This window comes from Marmota marmota, unplaced genomic scaffold (assembly GCF_001458135.2).
Source record: "Marmota marmota marmota unplaced genomic scaffold, marMar, whole genome shotgun sequence".
Taxonomy (NCBI): domain Eukaryota; kingdom Metazoa; phylum Chordata; class Mammalia; order Rodentia; family Sciuridae; genus Marmota; species Marmota marmota.
This window is the reverse complement of record NW_025999990.1, coordinates 31,070,126-31,092,496: the sequence shown is the minus strand read 5'-3', so window position 1 is coordinate 31,092,496 and position 22,371 is coordinate 31,070,126. Positions and strand designations below refer to the sequence as shown.

Here is a 22,371-nt window from a genome sequence, read left to right as displayed (position 1 = left end):
AACCAAAGCAACTTATCTATTTGTTTCAAATTCATCAAGACTGAAATCTAGTACAATTTCTCTTAAAATTTACGATTTCTTACAGGTTTCTAAGATATGCATGAAGACCAAAGAGATGGATATTGAAGGTTACACACTGTTTTAGTCCATTGTCTGTTGCTGTAACAGAATACCTGAGACTGAGTAATTTACAAAGAAAAGAGGCTTACTTTGGTTCTCAGTAGTATAAATCCAAGAGTATGGTTCTGGCATCCTCTCAGCTTCTGGTGAGGACCTATACAGTTTTAATTCATGGCAGAAAGCAGAACAAGCAGGCACCTGTAGGTGAGAACAGGGGGCTGAATTCCCAGAATAACTAATCCAGTCCTGTGAGTCAAAACTCACAGGAGAACTGATCCCTTTCCCGTGAGAACTAATCCAGTTTCATGAGAAAGATATCAATTCCTCTCAAAGACCCTACACCAGCAACAAGATTTCAAAGCAAGTGTGAAATCACCTCCAAATCATCCCACATCTACTACTGTATCATTCCCAATATCAGCTCTACTACTTATTTACTCGTACTTTTCAGATTTACTTATACTCATGGTAAATCATAAAAGAAAAAAAAAAGAGGAAAGTTGTAACCTGTTGATTGCTAAAGATAAAACTCTGCCTTGCCTTTAATTTTTCAGTTTTACTGTTCTCTTCCTGGATTTATAGCTAACGTTTTTGGGTGATTGCCTCTGCATTTACTAGGTGCACCAATCTTCTGGCAGATTCTGTGATTCATAGTGAACACTAGAGTTGAATCTTAATTGTCTCCATAGTGAATACTGTGGCTGAAGCTTAATATTCTCCAAAGTATCACAGTCTATTTGAATAAAAGGACCAGGCAAAAACACTTGCCACTACGGAATATTTTTTTTAAATACCACTGGGGAATCCATGCTGAAATACCAAGCAGCTGTACACTAGAGACCTTCTATGCATTGTCCTGCTTCTCTGTCCATGCTTGCTAATGCTGTTTAAGCTTTATTTGAAACTACATAAAAGATTTTTGAGGACTGTTCCTTGTCAGCCACCATAGATAATATATGAAAGCCAACAACATTCAGAGTTTTTTTTCTGAAAGGAAGCCTAGGAGGGTGACGACTCCCCAAGGAACTGTGTGGACTGATTTACAGGCTTGGTGTTCTCAGTAATTCACCTGTCACCTTACTAATTTCGTCTTCTGTGATTGGCCGGCTGGCTTCGTGATATTCTCAAACAGCTGAAATGATAGAAGCATGGTTAATTGACAGGGAGATTTGCACTTTAGAAGTAACTGGAAATGTTCCTGTGCCCCATTTCTACTTAGTTTCTTCCCACTCCTTACTCCACTTAATAATTCTAGACCAGTTACAGTTACTGAATGAGTCACATGCAAGGCACACTATATTCATTATCTGCATTAAAATTCCAGATTACTCTAGCTAAGCCCTATTAAAGATGAGGAAATTATTTAAAGAAAATAGGGAACAGATGCAAGTCCTTATTCTTGGTCATCAAGCTGTAACTTGCCAGTGTATTCTGAACACATACAGAACCTTTAGTACTAGCTGAAACAAACAGTAATTGTGAAAATTAATCTCTTGGGTACATTCTGAAGAAGAAAAAACTTCAGTTCTGAACCCAAATGCATACTTATCTTCCAGATAGGATAATCCTGTATGTTCCATTAAGTATACGTTTAGAAAGTTGACTGGAAATCCCTAAGGAATAAAAATAGAGCAATAATAATAACATCAAGGAATTATTTGATTAATATATGTAATTTTTTAAGAACTCTGTATTATGTAGGCAATCCATGATACTCTGTTATGCAGCCAGGCAGAAAAGTAAAGCCTGGGCAGAATAGCTCCAACAAGTAAACTGTTAAGACTCAACAGGCGACCTTCTTAGATAAGCAGACTGCTGCTTATTTTGTCTATTCATTTGTCAAATTACTCATTTATTTTTGCTTTTCATCCACAAATTTCTTAAATTATCCAAGAACCAATGCACAGTTTAAATCATGTTCTTTTTTTTTTCCTATAAGTTCTTTACTGTAAATAAGGAATAGTTAGTTAAATTTTCAGGCAGTTGGGTTTCTCAAGCTTTTTTAAACCAAAGAACTGCATGTATTTGAGTACAATAAAACTCTTACTTTGTTGGAATGTGAGTAGGCCAGTCCTTCTAGGGGGAGACAGACACTGAGAAAAAAAAAATCAATATTCATCTATACAAAGAGCTAAGTTTTCATTTTACCTTGTTCTCAAACATGTCGATTTTCACATTCAACCCTTTGAAATGAACAAAAATGGGAGGCTTCCCATATGTACACACATGCACATGTTTACACACACACACACACACACAAACACAGTGATATTTGTCCCCTGTTTCTCTTGTTGCAGATGAAACAATTGAAGTATGTTAATGGTCTTCTTTATATGCTTAGAAGTAATTCTGTGGTTTGGGGAAATCCACGAGAGAATGGCTTCTGTCATTATAAAATTTTAGCATAGCTTATAAGTTCCTTTTATCAAGCTGCAAGTTCCTTTTATTTCTTTAATAAGACGTGTTTCAGACATGATTTTACTTCCAATTTTAGTGTTACTAAACACTAAGCACAGATTGTCAGTCCTGGAAGGGGTGAAGTAAGCCATTCATTAGAGTGATTCATCTCAGGCTAGTAAAGAACTATCCAGTTTGGATTTTATCGTCTGCACATTGTCCTGCTGGGAATCACATTGGAAGAACAGAGGGACTCGTATTACCTTAAGTGTCTGAGCATTGTCTCATATTTCTTCTCCTCTTAAAGGATATGGAGTTTTAAATGGACTTGAGATGAGCTGTCAATCACCATTAACCATTTCTTCCGGAACTTCCAGGTCAGGAGCCATCACAGCTGCTTTTTCACTGGCTCAGTAAAATTCTCCAGGCCCTGGCAGGTTTCTCAAACCATGTCTTACCAATGTCACTGCCTTCACATACTGTGGTTTCCCTTTGTTTGGTTTCTCTGAAGGAGTTTCATTAACAACTCATAAAATCTTAGACTGTACAGGATTCTTAATTACATTTCTTGATTATAAAATCTAGAATAAAAATAAGAGAAAATTCTAATTATTAGATGTTTAAATCTTTTTTAAAAGTACTCTAATGCAGTTATCCAAAAATGTAGGGAGATTAAGTTGACAGTATTTTCTACACAATCCTTTCATCTTTGCATAGTCTTACTCAATATTTATTATTTTAATCCCAAATCAATAGAATCAGATAATATAAGGTTGTTGTTCTGCAAATGCTGTAAGCTTATCTTACCTTGCTTAAAATATTCTTGCTTTTGTATATTTTCCAAATATGGACACTCTTAAAAATTGGTCAGAAACACTTGTCAAGAATTTAGGTTTAGAAAAACTTGTCAAAAAGTAAAATGTGGGGGCTGGGGTTGTAGCTCAGTGGTAGAACTCTTGCCTAGCACGTGTGAGGCACTGGTTTTGATCCTCAGCACGACATAAAAATAAATAAATAAAATAAAGGTGTTGGGTCCATCTACAACTAAAAAAGATATTTTAATTTTTCTTTTTAAAGTAAAATGTGGCCAGGCACTGTGACTCACATCTAAAATCCCAGATATATAGGAGGCTGAGGCAGGAGGATTTCAAGTTCAAGGCTAGCCTGGGCAATTTAGAGAGACCCTGTCTCAAATTAACATAAAAAGAGCCACAGACAGCTCAGTGGCAAAGGGCTCCTGGATCCAATCCCCAGTATTGGAAAAAAAAAAAGAAGAAGAAAATATTAAAAATCAATTACCCCAAAAGAGTAGTAAAAATATTTTGTCTGTTTCAGTCCCTATGTAAATGTTCAGCCTATAATGTTCAATATCTTTTTAATGAGAAAGCAAAAATATATGAAATCATTAAAATACTAACCCAACAATTTTCCCTTAGAATATTTCCAAAACTTTAAATTAATACACTAAGTTTCACATATTCCAACTCTCCATTTAGAGAAATGATAGTAATCATAGGGGAGAATAATGATCTGTTCTCCTAAAGTTCCCCCAGAAACTCATCTCAATTTCTTAATTTAATAGACAAAACTACAATATTTATTTGGGACAGAAAGCAGACACTTCACGACTCTGATTGAAAAAACATTTGAGGAATTCCATCCTTTCTATCAACTAGTTAAGGAGGCATGCACACTGTGACTATTTCATTGTTAGGATGAATACATGTCTTTGGACAATTGCTCAAAATGGTTTAGCCACCATTTAATGTCACCTGGGCTCATGAAAATTAAAGTCAATAGTTAATGTTGCAATGGATAAGTGAAATTCAAGGATAAGAGGTAGCGACTTTGGAGCCCTTTGGAGCGTGTTTTCTACTTCAGGACTCTAACTAATATCAAAGCAGACATTAGTTAAGAAGAACTTAAAAAGAAGCTAAATGATGCAGTGAAATACAGAAGTGAGGCTTCTGGGGAACTCTGAACACTAGCCAAAATTCCAAGTGATATTCTGGTAACAGAAAATGCAGTCAGTCAAATCAGGAAATTATAACTTTTCACTGATTTGATTAGCCAAATCAGTATCCAGCTTATGCTTTATCAAAATCCTTCTTAAGACAAAGTTTTAGCCCAATCTATCTGATATGATCTGGACCACTATGGCCAACTCATTCTCAAGAGCATCCAAGTCTAACACAGAACTGAAAAGTTCTGAGATCTTCACCAGTTCTTTTCTACAGGGCTCATTTTGTTCTTTTCTAAGAGTGGCTTGAGGAGAAACATTTCTTAGCATCTTTGACAGTGCCCTTTCTTTGTTAGTGAAGGAGCCATAATTCAATGAAATATGACAAATGTTTTTCACTCTTGGGTCTAGAGCTGAGGCCTTTTGGCAATTCAGAATGGGCTGACTCAGTGTCATTCTTGTACCAACCATTCTTTGGCTTAGAGAACTAGAATCTTCAAATCAGCACCTTAAATGGAATTCTGAAGCCCTTGTTATTTTAACCCATGACCCAGGCTCCTTTTTCCTATCCTTTTCCTCTGCATGTGTGTATGTGTGTGTGTACACACAGGTGTGCACGTAAGGGCATATGTGTATTATATTGAAAGGAGATCATATCTAATGTCTCCTAAAGCAGAACTTCCAATAGAAATAGAATCCAAGCCTTGTACATCGTTTTAAACTTCCTAGTAGCCACATTTTTAGAAAGTAAAAAGAAACCAGCAAAACTAGTTTAACTAATATATTTTATTTTTCCATAAGTCAAAGCATCATTTCAACATGTACTCGATTTCAAAAGTTATTAGTGAGTTGTTTTTTTTGTTTGTTTGTTTGTTTTGCAGTACTGTATCTTTGAATTCACGTGTGCGTTTTATGCTTACATATCTGAATTTGGACTAGCCACGTTTCAGCTGCTCAGTAGCCACATGTGTCTACTATTAAGCTGGTAGGCCAATTCAACTGCCTCTCTCCCTCAAAATCGCTGGCTTCTGATATGTCAGCTCTCAGTCCACTTATATTTCACTTTACAGAAGAAATCTATATGTATAAATATTTTAACCTAGGTTCTAACACACACACACACACACACACACACACACATATACCCCATGTACACATATACAAATTAACATCTGGACATTAATGACCTTGGCAGATTTCTTTCTAAGCAAAACTCGAGAATAAAATAATTCCTCCTTCCTCTGCTTTCTGAAGGCGCATGGGTGTGCATCATACTGAGCGTTGAGCGGTCACCGTATTTAGCCTTGTCAGGGCTGCTGACTCATGGCCCATGAATGGCCCTGCTGCCCATGGTAACTGTTTGACAGAATGCCAGCAATGGCTGTCTGCAGCATCTGAAAAGCTGACCTTGTAACAACATCCACATTCTTTTACTTGCTTTTGCTGACATGCTCTCTACTCAAAAGCTGTTTTCAAAACAAAAGTATAACCAAGTATTGAGCTTCTAGAAGCAATCGGATTTCAGTTCATTAAATTATCAGAATGTGTCAAGGAGGGCAAAACAGCAAGAAATGAATGCACAGAGGGAACCATCCTTGAAAGCTGACATTTGAGCTACAGGAATGGAATTCTTGGAGACAGTGATCTAAGACAACATGAGCATGGAAATGAAACAGAGATGTCACAAGAGCTAAATTTTTAACTTTCTCAGGATCCTTGATTAACTCTGTATTACTGGTCTGTTTGAAATTTTCTTTTTCCAAATTGCAAAATTTTTCCCATTCCCCAACCTAAAAACTATTTTGCTTAAGTGAAGCTTCTAAACAAAGTATATGAGATGCTCTTCATTAATTAATAAGTGTTTTAAATACTTAAAACAGGGATCAAATTAGCAGTAACTGCTACATGCTGTTCTACTTAGTGGATAAATTGATGATTGATGCTATTCTCATTTGTCCACATAAAACTCAGTATCTAGCTTCCAGCCAACAACATGAGCTGCCAGGCCTGGTTTTTAGATTCTTCTCTTTTCCTGGTGGCATGGTCTAGAACTTGTGTCTTCTAAGTCCTTGCTTGAGCTGATGGCCCTACTCCTTCTTTCCATCCCCTCTTGCCTTAAAATCTGAACTAACAGGAAAATCACCCTGTGGTTCATTCCTCACACATAGTAGCCAAAAATTATTTTGCTGGCTTTTGGGTGGTGAATAATGATTTTCGCATAGGTGGAAGTTTTCAATAAACAGAATGAATGAGCATTCAGTTGCTGTTTTGGCATGCTGTGATCACTAGAGGGCGATAGAGGTGCCTCTCTATTTTGGATCCCTCTCTGTCCCAACTGAGTTTTTGTAATAGGAATCAAAGGCACAGTTTAAAGATCCTGAAGATCAGAAGGGAAAGGAAATTATATCTTTTGCGGGGGGCAAAATGTAGCAACCTGAAAACTCTGCCAACATGTTTTATTTGTCCTATCCAGTTTGAGGCAAGAGTTATTAATTTGAAGATTTTATGTAGAAATCTGGATTTCTACCCTGAATTTGAAAATAGGAAGATGTGGTGGTGTTTACTGGGTGCCTCTACATGGCACATGTACAGGGAGCTTCTCCCTTTCAATGACACACACTCTTCATTTGAGCTCCAATGCTAACACCCTCTATTGCTTTTTCAACACTGAGATCAAATTTATGTGCCACTTATCATCAAGTTTGGGGTTTGTTATATATATATATATATAATGTGTGAGTGTGTGTGTGTGTGTGTGTGTGTGTGTGTTAGAAAATTTTTTTTGGTACTCTGGTATATTTAAAAAAAAAAGGTAAAAAGAAAAACAGATCAACCAAACCTCTTATTATTTCAAAGAAAATGAGAGAAAGGAATGCTTTTTGAAGGATTAAGAAATATTTCCAAATAAAATATGCGGGCCGGGTGTGTCTTGGTCTTACCTACTTTTCCCATTTAAGTCAGCCAGATGTTCCCGTGAACTTTAAGTTTTCTACCACTGACTCGGTCTCTGCCAGATCCCTTCTGTGAGAGTGCAACACACACCTATGAACACGTGCGTGCACATACACAGACACACACACACACACACACACACACACACACACTTGCCCTCCTCTTTAGGAACACCCCCCCACACACACATTTTTTTCTTAAATTTCATGTCCTTGCACTCAGTTTTTTTTCCCCAAAACTGATAAATACTGGAGGACTTAGGTTAGGGAAAGAGCCAACATCTCAGGAAAGACTTTTCTCAGGTGTTTGCTCTAGACCTTGGGCAAATGGTGCTAGTGTTTTGGTCATAGGGTAATTCCTTGGTACATTCTGCTTCCAAGCAAACATGGTGTACCAAGCATCAGGTCAGGGGTTGGGGGATTTAGGGACCTATTAAAAATACCATCTCTCATTTATCACTGCTGGCTTTCACTACCAAGCAATGTCTCTCATGACTAACTGTATAAGAATTTGCAAATTCAACATACAAGGGGCAAAATGTATTCCCTTTGTACTCAAGGGAGTAGAGAAAAAGTGTATAGCTGCATGTAGCTTATATTCACAGAGGAAATGTCGAACTTAAATTTGGATTTGGGTAGGATAAATAGAATCCAACAGCTGATATTCTAATTTATTCACATCATTGATCCTTGATCTCAAAAAGAAAGATAATATAAATATTAGTAATCATAGTTAACATCTGTTGAGTTTACTGTGTGTCAGATACTGTGCCAAATGATTGCCTTTAATCTTTAGGAACAACTAATTCTGTGAGGTAAGACCTGGTATTTTTCCTTTCAGAAGAGTAAAAATGGGAAAACTGGGGTTGAAATAGATAAGTAATTTTCCTTATAACATATAGAGATTAAATCAGTAATGATATGAGTTACCATTGACTGTCAAATCTCAGAGCTCCCACTTGACCACCTTAACATATTCCCTTCCTTCTAGGGCAGTGGTTCTCAAAGTAAAGTCCCTAAGACTCTCTAAGGTTCCTTGATATCAAAACCCTCTTACTAATAATATAGCATATTATTTACATTTTTCAATCTGCAGACATTTATATTGATAGTGTAAAATTTGTGGTGGCTAAAACTGTGGGTATCTTATCATAATCCAAGGCAGTAGTGCCAAACTCTAGTAGTCATTATATTCTTTACCCAAATCCGTGTATAGTGAAAAACAAAGCAACGAGAAGAAGAAACCTTTTTGTTAAATTTCAAAGCCTTAATACACATCCTTCTGACAGTTGGTGTGAGAAAATGGAAAGTATCCATAAAATATATCAAGATACGATAATTGTCTCCAAGTACAATTGTTTGGGGTACAAGCTGAACCCACCACTTCTTTCATAGAACAACATGTTTATTTGAAAGAACAACTGGCTGGCAAACTAAGATTATCCAGACATGAGAATTTGGCAAATATTTTCTTGGAAATGAATGAAGTGAGCTTGATACTTCAGGGAAAAAAACAACTGAAAAATTTCCAACAATGAAAAAATTTAAACTTTCCAGCAGAATTTTGGAAAGCTTGCATCTGCCACTATAAGCTTGACAGCTTCCCATTACTTTTAAAATAATTTTCTGATGAGACTGATGGTGATTTTGGTACCAGGAATTGAACTCAGGGGCACTCGGTCACTGAGCCACATCTCCAGTCCCATTTTGTATTTTATTTAGAGACAGGGTCTCAAGGAGTTGCTTAGCACCTCACTTTTGCTGAGGCTAGCTTTGATCTCTCAATTCTTCTACCTCAGCCTCCCTAGCCACTGGGATTACTGGCATGAGCCACAGCACCAGGTGTTGATGGTGATATGAAAAAGATTTGTGTTACTGAAAGTGAAATGTGTCAACATTTGGAATATCTTCAGCATCTAGTGAACCAATAATTTCCAAACAACAAATGTACAGTGTTATAAAGTTATACATATGTAAAAATATCTATATGAAGTATAAGACTAATGATAAACTTTAATGCCATGATTATTTAAAGCTCATTGATTGGCTAAAGATTCCACACTGCAACTCTATTTTAAGGATCAACCATTTGTTGAATTTCAGTGTCACATCAAAGGCAAATATTCATATTAATATGAAATATTCTGATGTTTCTGACTGTGTCTCTGTGTAAACTTGGAGTTTCTTCATACTCTTCAACTCAAGCCCCATTTTGCAATAGATTCAGTGCAGGAGTGGATATGGAACCCCAGATATCTTCTATTGACCAAGACATTAAAGATATTTTCAGATATGTAAAACCATGCTGTATTTCTTGCCCAAATTTTGTTTTGGAAAATACTGTCATTTTATTATTTATTGTACATGCAATGGGTTTACCATTATTATTCAAATGAATTTATAAATAAATATTTTTAATTCCCAAGTTTTAATTTCTAATAAGATAAATATTAATAGCTATAACAACTATAGAAAAAAAAAACCTTTGGTGTTGGAGGGTTCTTTGGACCAAATGTTTAAGAAGCCCTGATGTAGGTTCTAGTTTCACTATTTTTAACCCCAGAGTAGCATCTTAATTACTGATACTAAGGTAAATGATATATCTTTTATTTTCATGTTTTTAAAAAGGCACTTTCATCTTCTGAGTCAGGTGGAGATGACAGGTCAGCCCTTCGGTAACCCTCAGGTGGCTCCTAGGCATAGGGTATATTCAAGTCCACCAGATAAGGGAGAAACACACCCCTGAAGGGCCAGGCCAGAGTAGAAGACCAGAATTAGATGCACTTGTCTCTTTATGCCTTCCAGAAAAAGTATATCTTTGCTTAAGAAAACACCCTCCTTTATTTTGCACATAAATATTTTTCCTGAGGAAACAAGATATATATTACCAGCAGCAACAACAAAATTAAAATCTGGTTTTTGTGCCAGCCAGAGTCTGTCACTGAAATTGCATCCAAATAACTGCTGTATTTTTTGTGAGAACAAGTTTTATGGTTGGGTTTTTATGCATATTAGAGAAGAGTAATGTTTAAAACATGTGGGATTCCATGTACTTAGTACAACTTTGATTCAGGAGACTTGTGGGAAGCGTGGTACTCTGCCTGCAAACATACTCTCCTCTCCTCCACGTTCCTTTTTTATTTTTTACGTTACTAGTAATTGATAAAATGTTCTTTAAATCTTTTTTCTTTTTAAATTTTGCTCTTTTTCTATAAGCAGTTCCCTGAGATTCTTTGTCCCTTTTCTTCGGATTGTTTTGATCTTTATACCATGGTAAAATCAAACACAGTTAAAGCAAATCACATTGCGTGATTAATCTCTTAGACACGTAAGACGGGCTTCTCTGTCGAATGAATGAACACAAACTATGAACATGAAAGCAAAGGTCACATAGTATCAGGGAGATTTTAATACAATCTATGATATATCTGCATGTGACTAATTAAAATTTCCTCTTTTAAAAATCTAATTGGACTAATCTTTGTCACATTGTTAGTTATCCTTCAAAATTGAACTTAATTCTCTTTTTGACCAACTTCAAGGTGGCGCTTAAATGTAAGACAAAATAAAGATTTTTTTCCTAGTGAGTAAAAAATATGTCAATATTTCTTCCTTACTTGGAGTTAATGTCAACAAGTTTGAAGATTTAATGAGCTCAACACTGCAGAAGCATTTGCCTGTATGATTTTAGCTGCATATTGCCCTACCTATATTCAGACAAAGAGATTTTCTTCTAAGAAAACTTCAACTGCACTTATTTTCAGTAATTATGCAACAAAATGAGACTCTTGTTGGTTTTGTGCATATTTCCCTCAAAGATGCAATATGAGATAATTACTTTCTTTAGATGTTTTCTGAGAAAAATGACTCTTCTTTTTCTGATATTTTGGGAAACTTGGGTTTCTTACAGAAGTTTATATTATAAAAGTAAAATGATGACCTACTGCCTTACCTTAGAATGTAGCAGAAATACATTCTGACTGAATGTGTGCATGAAGTAAATGAATAAAATAAAACTCTCAGTGACTGTGGATGTCCCATATGGTCATATGTTCATAAACTTTAATTAGCAAATTGAATAAAAACAACCTCCTAGCCATAAAAAGAAGTCTGTATGCTGAATATGTATGGATCACTAGCAAACACCAGAAGTTAAAAAAGAAAAGTATAATCCCTCAACTTCATTAAAAATTATGTGTTGTATATGTACGTGTATTGTACCTGTGGGCATATATATACACATAAGCACACACATATATACATATTTATATGTGTGTATATATAACTGGCAGTAAATGTTTAAAATCTTCATAGGAATTTCCTCCAGGGAAGAATGTAAGCAATATAATTTTCTTCATAGTTTGTCATATTTTCCACCTCTCTTTTAAAGAAAGTTACTGCAATTTAAAAAACCAAAAGCTCTATTAGTTTCCTGCTATCTCATTCTATTTTTAAATTAAATTTGTTTTTTTCATAAATATTAGCATCTGAGCTCATCATTCTTATTTTTCTTGTTTAATAAAAGAAAAAAATATGTGTAAGTCCTTGAGTTTTTAGCAGCTGAGCTCCTCGGCTGAGGTTGCCCAAGTGCAATATGTCATTAAACATACCATATCAGGGGCATGTCCTTTTAAAATTAATATCATCTGGTCAGCCACTGCCCTAACCTCAGTGAGATGCAACAGGAAGAATCAGAAAGGCAGAACCTTAGGCAGAAAATGCTGTGCAAGAAATACTACGGCTGAGAAATCCTGGATAAATCATCTTCTTTCTTCTCATCACCTGTAAAACAGTTGACAGAACACCCAACTGAACTGAGGCTGACAGGCAAGTCGTCAGATGGTTGAAGAGTTCCTGAATGTGAGCAGCTCTCTGGCTCTATGGTGTAAAAATTCTGCACTCACTACTGAATGTATACATCCATTCCTTTTGACAGCTATTTTGTCCAAATGTTATGCCTTCCATTTTATCTTACTTTAACCTGAGTGATGAAGTATGATTTTTTTTTATCCCTGATGATAAAATATCAAGAGTGAAACTGAATTCTCTGCTACTTTCTTATGTTTGCTCAAATACCCTCTTGATATCTTTTGTTATTGATGTTGTTCTTTTTCGATATACATGACAGTAGAGTGTATTTTGACATCAACAACTTTGTTATCTGAGGTTGAAGGATGCATTGCTTCTCTTTTAGCAGGCACAACTGTTGGTAACATGAGAAACTTCATGGTCATTGGTGGCTAGAGTTATGGGAAATCTAGAGTTGCTATGAGGACTAATATAATGCATAAATGGAGTATAATTTATCCTAACCAGGATCCCATTTTTGTGGTTGTACATGATGTGGAGTTTCAGTGGTTGGTGTATTCATATATGAACATAGGAAAGTTATGTCCAGTTTATTCTATTGTCTTTCCTAATCCCATCTTTCCTCCCTTCCTCTTTGTCTAATCCAATGATCTTATATTCTTCCCATTCCCCCCTCCCACCTTATTGTGTGTTAGCATCCACATATCAGAAAGAATATTAGGCCTTTGGTTTTGGGGGATTGGCTTATTTCACTTAGTATGATAGTCTTCAGATCTGTCCATTTGCCAGGTTAACTTCAGTGGTGAATTAGGCTTACTTTGTGCAATATCAGAGATCTGTATGGGGCCTGTGGTAAAATTACAGAAGGGTTTGACGTCTGAGAGGGATTTAAACCATCTGGACCAAAGTTTCTCAACTCAGTATTGGTACACTTGGACTGGTTCATTATTCGGTAGGGGCCATCTTGGACACTGCAGGATGTTCTGCAGCACCCTGGCCTCTACCTGCCAGATGCCAGTTGTACCTATTTTTCCCTTGCAAGTGAAAATACTCAAGACATTGTCAAACGTCCCTAAGGGTGACAGGAGAACCACTACTGACTGAAACACCAATGATCTAGACCTAATACCCTCATTTTACTAATGAGAAAACTGAAACTAAGTTAAGAGTAAATGACTTGCCCAGCTAGTTAGTGGTAAGAAAACCCAGTCTTCTAATCCTACTTCAGTCTTCTTTCCATAACAGCAGAAGAGAGACCTTTCAGATCCAAAGTTTTTCCTTCTCTCCCAGCCTTCTCATTGTTATAAAGGATCCTTCTGCTGCTATATTTGCAAAAGAGGGTTAACAGGAATCCCAGGCTTAGGTGGGGTGAAATTTTAGCATGCCATCTTGAATTCCATGGCATAGAGCTGCTGGAAAAAAGCAGGATTTATTTGTTTGGAAATTATTTGGACAAGTCGTTACCATGTCTCCAATGACTACAATCATTCTTAACCAAACTCTTTTAATAGGTGCTGCAACTTATGTCGACAAACAGTGTCAAACTCCATAAATTACCAAATTTTATATGTTTATGAATGCAGTATGGCTCTCCATGTTTGCATTTCTCTGGTGCACCCTTTGCAAATTTATGGACATCATCATCTAACCCAAGGATCTGAAATTGTTGTCCATTCACTGAAATCTAATAAGCCAGACCATGGCACCCCAATTTCCCAAGTATAACTAACAAAAAAGGAAAGCCTACAGTGTAAGTCCTAGAGACCACCAACTTCCCCCTTCCCTTTAGTGTTTCTGCTGCAAATTCCTACCTAATAATGAAAACAGATAAAATGACTGCTTGGGTTCCTCATTTTTTCCAGTGTGAATAAAATTCCTATGAATTCTTGGGATGAAATTATTTTAATGAGGTGCAAGGTCACAGGGGTACCAGAGAACAGATTGGACTTAATACATTTATAAGAAAAGGAGGCAACTTTTAAAATAAGAAAGATAATTTAATAAGATTTCTTCTTTACTGCATCCATGTTATTTAATCTTATATTTCACTCTACTTTGTTTTTTTCTAGGAGATGAATAGATAAAAATCATAAATTATAAGCCTAAATCTGATCTGCAAATCTTTGTGATTAAGAATATCCAAGTTTCTTCTTAGATTTAAATTTGGTGACAACCAAAAAGACTTCATTCACTCATTGGTTTGTGTGTTCTTGCTATAAATATTCCTGCAGGCCTACTGTGTGCTAGCCGTCACCCTGAACATCGGGAGTGCAATAAAGAACAAAAACTTTGCCTCTGTAGAGTTTATACGTTAGTGTGAAATGACAATGGATAAATAATACATTAGAAAGTTAGAAGTGCTATGAGGAAAATATTTCAAGGTAAACACTAGAGAGTGAGGATGGAGAGCTGTTTTAAGTGGGAAGATCAGCACTGGCACAAACTTCAATGGTAATGTGAATACTAACTGTGCTTGAGTCTCATGTTTGGCTTGGTCCCATGGAATTACAGCTGGAGTGACCACATACCCCATCCTTGTGTAATGGCTGTATGGCCCTTACCAAATCCCACATCACGGTGACTATCAATAGACTATCATATTTATCCCTATATTAATACCAGTGGTGTGAAGGCGTTTCTATTTGTGTATGCTCCAATTTAAGGAAGTTTTCTTATTTAGCAAAAATCTACCTCCTGCAATTTCCATTCAACCTAGATGCCTAAAATATGGTGCCCCAAATAGACTAAAACACTTCTTTCTCTTATCTGTGGTGTGATATCAACTCTTAACTCGAATGGGAACCCTGCCTGAAATCTTTGTCAGGGAACTAGGTAAAGGAGACCTTATTTTTATCTTATCTCGGTGTACTAAATCTTTAACTTCTAGTTGAATTAGATATTCTAGGTTAGCCAACCTAGAATTTAAGTTTACTGACCTAGTATTTAACTAAAATTTTAAAGAAAAAAAAAGTATCATTTTCTATCCCCAGAGAGTGTTCATGTGAGAATTTTGCTTCTCAAGTGTTCAATAGGCTACAGCAAGAGAAGGAGCAGGATTGAAGGCTTTGATTCACTGTCAGAACCAGAGGAAGCCGCCCTCTGGTTCAGACGTGGAAAGAATTATCTATATTCAGTTCTGTGTATCCTGGGGTCCCACAAAGCTAGGAGTACTAGAGATGGAGCTGCCTCCAGATTAGACACATGCTTTTGATCACTGCCTGAGCTACAGGCTGAAACAGGGTCACTTCTTGGTGAAGGAGTAGTGGCCAGAAACTCAAGCTGGCTCACAATCAGCATATCATCCAAGGTGCAATTGTTATTAAAGTCATAGATCCCAGTCCACTCGGGCTACCCAGCTCTCTGTCTGAGTGCTTCCTGGTTTCCCTCCTAGTCCACTGCAGTCCAGGGTGACCCAGGGAGCTAGGCAAAAACCAAACATGCAAAATACCCACCCCAAGATTGACAGGTGGAGGAGCAAAGACCAGCAACAAGATCCTGACAGGTCACTAGGCCCAAAACAAGGGATTTCTTGAATGATTCTGGGTTGCCAAATAGAGCTAGATATGTTTATCTCTGTGTGCTCACTTTATTAACACACACACACACACACACACACACACACACGGCTTTACATGAAAGAATATAAGATTGTGTAAATTTATGTTCATTTCCTGACACTGTGGTTTGGAGACCTGCATTCATGGGGGGGAGGGGCAACATTTTAACATATAACATATTTTCAAATGCATAGGTCTAATCTACTTCAAACCCAATTTTTAAAATAATGACAGCATGTACTTCAAGAAAACAAACAAAAAAATCAGAAAGTTTTGTAATAATACATTTAATTCAAAAGTGTCAAATTCATGCATGTATCTAGCACTGTTGGGTCTTGATATGACACAACAGGGGTTAATTGTGCAATGAAATTTTCTTTATCTCCTATTAATAACTCATGAAATAACAAACTTATCTGAAAATTTGGATTCGAAGAAGGGGGAGTTATTGTTATAGGATTTTGTTTTCTATGCACCTAAAACCATAAGATGCCTAAAGCTAGTCATGAAAGTTAAAATGATGATTATGATCATTTTAGATGACCTGGGTTAGAGAACACAGCTGGAGAGGAAAGCAGTTTGGTTGGAGCTGGGGACAGAGGGCACCCTCTACCTATCAGTCCCTCCCTTTTCTGTCCCCACAGCTGTCAGATACCTTGTCCCCTTTACCTTAATGTGTCCCTCCTCCCTCTCTTCTCCTTTGTCTTAACATGTGATTTCCAGAACCATGCAGAGCTTCTCTCCTCCAGTTCTCATCTATGAATTTTCTCAGAAGGCAAAAACTTATAAAGCCATTCAGCTTTAAGAAACATAAACAGCCCATTTTGTGAGCTATTTACTGTTTATATGTTATTACAACACAACATAATAAATCATATGGATAATTAAATAATGTTAGTTTGCCTTTGCTGTATGTAACTAATTCCTATGAGATATCTACTTACAACTGCTCAAGATTAGGCCATTAGAGAACATTTGTGTCTGAGGACTCCAGCTTCAACAGGAAGTTCCTTGGCTTTAGTAGAAATTATGGTGATTCAATATTCTAGAAAATTACCTACTGGGAAAGCATAGCAGATTCCATATTCTCCCATTTCTAGGTTTTGTTTTGCTTTGTTTTTGTTTTTTTCATACCAGGGATTGAACTCAGGGGCACTCAACCACTGAGCCACATCCCCAGCCCTATTTTTGTATTTTATTTAGAGACAGGGTCTCACTGAGTTGCTTAGCGCCTCGCTTTTGCTGAGTCTGGCTTTGAACTCGAGATCATCCTGCCTCAGTCTCCTGAGCCGCTGGGATTACAGGTGTGCGCCACCACACCTGGTTTCATTTCTAAGTTTTTAATCATCTAAAAACAAAGAGTTATGCTAGGACCCCCAGGTTCCAGACTCTCTCCTGTTATTAACCTGCTGTTTCACCTTGGACAGTCACTTGATCCCTCTAGGCCTGTCCATCCTCATCTGTGGAAGGACTTCTAGCATCCATGCCATTATTCTTATAGGAAAAGAAATAACTTATTTCTTATAGTAAATGAAAACCAATGTTCTGAGTTGAATATTACAAGTTATTAATAGTGCATGAGGGTTTTGTAAAATAACATATGTTCTAGAACTGCCATTCTTGACTGTTTTCTGTAGTAAACATGTGAGTTTCTTAGCTAAATAAAACCGATGTTTTGTCATTGCAGATATATAGGATTTACAAATCCCTGGATGAAGCCCTTGGGGAGTCTTTAAATGCCATAATCAACAGCGATTTCAAAGAAAATAATATAGATGGTTTTGGAAAATTCATGCTGTTTCTTCACGGAATTTTAGGTGAGTGTGTTTAAGCCCACGGATGTAAGATGGACATCAATGATGTCCTTGTAAAGTGCTTCTCTCCCTTTAATAAAAGGGGTTAAATATTACCAACACCCTCCAGCTTTCTACTTTTAATGGGGTGTCAGACAGTGAAAGACTTATTTTCTGTTCCTTTTGTTTTTATTATTATCAGAAACCATCTGAATTATGAGGTGTTCAACACAGAGATGGCCCCAACAATATCTTTCTTGTTTCTGTTAAGCAAATGCCATAATGTTTTATTTCTCCTCTAAAAATTAGCAATATTTTTAAAGATAGAAAACATATTTCATATTAGAGTAATTATTCAGAATGAGATAAGAACCATGTTTTAATAAGGTATAAACTGAAGGAAAATTTGCTTGTGTCTCTGGCAGTTTAATCATTGACACATCTACGTGTGAGATAAAGATAACATTTCAAAAGCTGCCTGCCGGAGGGTTTTATGTTGCCCACATTAAAATCAGGACATGGTTAAGTTCAAGTGCAGTAATTTTTTTTAACTTCTATGAACAATTAAGTACACACACATACAACACATTAAATTTTGTTTGCCTGGCTATAAAACGGATGAATAAATATGTTTTATATCATCAGACATAATACCCTTCCATGGTACAACAGAACTTGCAAATTTGTGCTTTAATATTAGCCTTAAATATCATCATTTTTTTTAGCAGGACAGAGAGGATTGGAGGAATTGAGTAGTGGTCATATTGGGGAAATTGTGTGACTTTTCACTTCCTTCTAAGATCAGTTTAAAAAATGTGGTTTTATTTTCTTCTGTGAAGAATGGTGATGTCCAGATCATCAGAATACACCCATGTCACTTTCTGAATAAAGCAACGTAGCTGGCATTGCTCACTGCCTGCCTTAAAGGCAGGCACACTTTTTTTTTATACTTTTGGTTAACTTCACAGTAAGGTCTGTAACTCTCTCATGATCTTAAGGGTGCATGCATGAATTTGGTTTGTTGAGACTGGATATAGAACTACAATGGTGATTTCATTTGTTTTCAAGATGTTTGCTAGATGTCTACCTCCCAAGAGGTAAACAGTGCACTTTGAAAATATCATTAAGTCCATCTCCCTACTGGAGCAGTTACTCCAAGAGGAATGAAAATGAAAAACTGATTTTCTGAGTTCTCTGTTCTCCAGTGTGCCAGTTTGTGCCTGTTTTTACCTTGAGGTCCATGCTTTACCCTGAACCTGCTCAGTTCCATGGGGATAGACCCCTGTGGGCTGCTTTCCAACCCCAGCCTTTGCCTCCAGCTTCCCCCAGTAACCTTGAACCCTGAACCCTAGCAACACTGGCTCTTCCCCTGGTCCCTTGAGAACTGTAGGTGGTAGTATCTTGGACTTTTTGCTAATTATGCTCTTTAGGTTGATTTACTATCCCTAGTTTAGCCTCTCGTCAAATGTAATCATTTCTCTTGGGTTAAATTCCACCCGTTTTAAAATACTTAGAGTGTTTTCTCTTGTTGGTTGCATCCTAACTCATCCATTAATGCCTCATTCCAAAATGACTGGAAGAAAAGTGTGCAGGGATTACTTGCTTCTCCCCAGTAAAACAAATGATCCACAGGAAATAAATTTAAAGTTGGGTAGTTTCATTTGGTCTTTGTTTTGTTTTGGATTTTGTTTCTTTTTTTCACTTATAAAAAACTTTAAATTAAGACATTGAGGGCTGGGGCTGGGGCTCAGTGGTAGAGCACTCGCCTAGCATGCGTGAGGCACTGGGTTCGATCCCCAGCACCACATAAAAATAAAACAAAATAAAAGTATTGTGTTAATCTACAACTACAAAAATTTTTTTTAAAAAAGACATTGAGATATAACACACACATGATACCAGGAAACATGTATTTCTATGAATTTTCACAATGTGATTACTGTCAATCAAATAAAAAAGCAGAACTTCACCAATACTTCCAGATGTTCTATTCATGCCTTTTTGTAGCTGATTCCCCCAGAGGAAATCACTATCCTAGTTCATATCACCATTGATTAGTTTTGCCTATTACAGAACTTTATCTGATGGAATCATACAGTGGTTTAAACAGCAATGGAACATTCTTTTTTTTTCAATTGATAAACTTTAATTTTGGGTACAATTTATTGTTCACAGTAAATTGAGGGAAAGTTACAAACATTTCCCATATACTCCCTGTCCCCAAATACACATAGCCTCCCCCACTATCCAGATCCCACCAGAGTGGCACATTTATTATTACATTCTGTGAACTTACACTGACACACTGTTATCACCCAACTACATAGTCTACATTGGAGTTCATTCTTTGTGTACATTCTGTGGATCTTAACAAATGTACAACGACACATATCCACCATTAAAATATCATATGAAGTAGTTTCATTGCCTAAAAGTCCTCCTCTCCACTAAGTTCTGGAAACCAATGTCTTTTTGATGCCTCCATAGTTTTCTTTTTCCAAAATTCCATACAATTGAAATCATACAGTGTATGTCCTTTTCAGATTGGCTTCATTCACTCAGTAATATGGAATTAAATTCACTCCCCATATTTTCATGACTTGATCACTCAAGTGCTGAATAATACTCTGTTTTCTGGATGTGCCACATTTTGTTTATCTGTTGACCTACTGAAAGACATTTCATTGCTCCCATGTTTTGGTAATTATGAATAAAGCTGCTGTAAACATCTGTGTAGGTTTTTGTGTAGACATAACTTTGCAAGTCATTTAGGTAAATACCAAGGAGTATAATCACTGGATTGTATAATAAGAAGACATATAGTTTTGTAAGAAACTGATGAACTGTCTTGCAAAGTGGTTGTACCATTTTTTTTTATCTCCACCAATAATAAATGATCCTCTTGCTCCACATCCTTGCCAGCATTTGGTGTTGTCTGTGTTTTGGAGTTTGGTCATTCTAATAGGTGTATAGTTGTTTTAATTATCAATTCCCTAATGACATCTAATGTTGAGCATATTTTCTTTTTCTTTTTGGCCATCTGTATATCTTCTTTGATGAGGTGCCCATTCAGGTCTTTGGCCTACCTTTTATTTGGGTTCTTCATTCTCTCATTGTTGAATCTTGGGAGTTCTTTGTATATTTTGGATAGCAGTGTTTATAAATACTTATTTCTCATTCTCTTAAAGACTGAATTTTTTTTTATCCTTAAAAGTTTTTAACTTATTATATTTAAAACTGTATTCTAAGCTGTACAATTTTGTAACATTAATTTGTTTCTGTTAACAAAATCATTGTCACCCTTCTCATTTGGCTTTTCAAATTAATAGAAATATTTTTAAAGTTTTAGGTATATCCTAAATACGATTTTCAATTTTTAATGTTCACATTTCATAAACTAGTGTGTATAATACAAGAACTTCTCATGGGACACCAGTCTCATTCTGGCATTCACATTTTTTTGTTGGAACTTTTTTATTTTTATACTTAAATATATTTATTTTTATTTATTATTTCTTCTTTTTAAATTTTTATTTGTTCTTTTTAGATATACATGACAATAGAGTACATTTTGTCGTATCATACATACATGGGTTATAACTTCCCATTCTGTGGTTTACATTATGTGGAGTTATACTGAGGTATACTCACATATGAGCATAGAGAAGTTATGTCCGATTCTTTCTACTGTCTTAACTAGTCCCCTTCTCCCTCCCTTCCCTTCATTCCCCTTTGTCTAATCTAAGGAACATCTATTCTTTTCTCCTCCCCTCTTATTGTGAGATAGTATCTGCATATCAGAGAGAACATCTGGCCTTTGGTTTGGGGGGATTGGCTTATTTCACTTAACATGATATTCTCCAATTCCATACATTTGACATTTACATTTAAGCCTAGAGCTTCTTATTTTATTATGGACCTTTCACCATTAGCTGAGGGATCTGATCTCTCTGTCTTCTAAGAATGGGTGTTTACTATTTGAAGATGCCTTATGGTCTGAACATCTCACACCTTTCCTATAATAAATACTGAATAGATGTATAAAGTGGTCAGGATGCCAGTGTCTATCTTTTTTAACAGGTAAACAATTTGTCCTGTTTCAAAGGTCCCATTCATTCTAAGGGGCTTCCTTGGTATTAAAGTAATTTTTCATGTAATCATTTTGGTACTTTCCTTAGTTATTTTAAATGTAAGTGCCTTGCTGTTTTCATTTCTTCTCATTTGTATGCAGACATTTTCCTTTTCAATTTTTTTCCTTAGAGGCTATCACAACTGCTCATCTGTCCATTTTAATGTACTGTGGTTATACTCAAAAGGACATGGTGTCCCTTCTCCAACAATTTTCAACTATTCAACCAAAATTAATGTTGAACCTGCAATACCTAATTTAGAATCCTTTCAGACAATGAGCAAATGTCATCATGAACAGAACAGAATTACTTGGACCCCGTCATAAACCTGCAGCTAAGAGATACAGGGACGAACAGCTTTATGCTGTGGTTTAAAAGGCAGCGAATAACTGATGTTTTCCAAGCAAGTCTTCTCCTTAGTCTGGCATAGCACTGAAAAGTCTAATCATTAACATTTCTCTCCAGCTTATGGAAATAAGACTTTCTGAAGTTATGATTTTTTTGGGGGGAAAATACCATTGGGAAAGAAAAATTCACCCACCAATAATAGATGCTACATTAACACATAAGTCAAATGAATTAGCAAAGAGACCTCTAAGGCAATGGTGGAAATACTCATCTTTGGAAGGTTTGGTGCACATAAGTAGAGGAAGC

General features: G+C 36.3%; 1 protein-coding gene across 28 annotated transcripts in view; it reads left to right on the top strand.

The window, feature by feature from the left end:
- Dtna (dystrobrevin alpha) overlaps positions 1 to 22,371 on the top strand; it is a 315,681-nt gene that overhangs the window by 107,249 nt on the left and 186,061 nt on the right. For all 28 annotated transcript variants that reach the window (XM_048806343.1, XM_048806342.1, XM_048806340.1 and 25 more), the window contains one exon: positions 17,482 to 17,611. The gene's annotated coding sequence lies outside the window, so the exon portion shown is untranslated. The remainder of the gene's footprint in view (positions 1 to 17,481; positions 17,612 to 22,371) is intronic.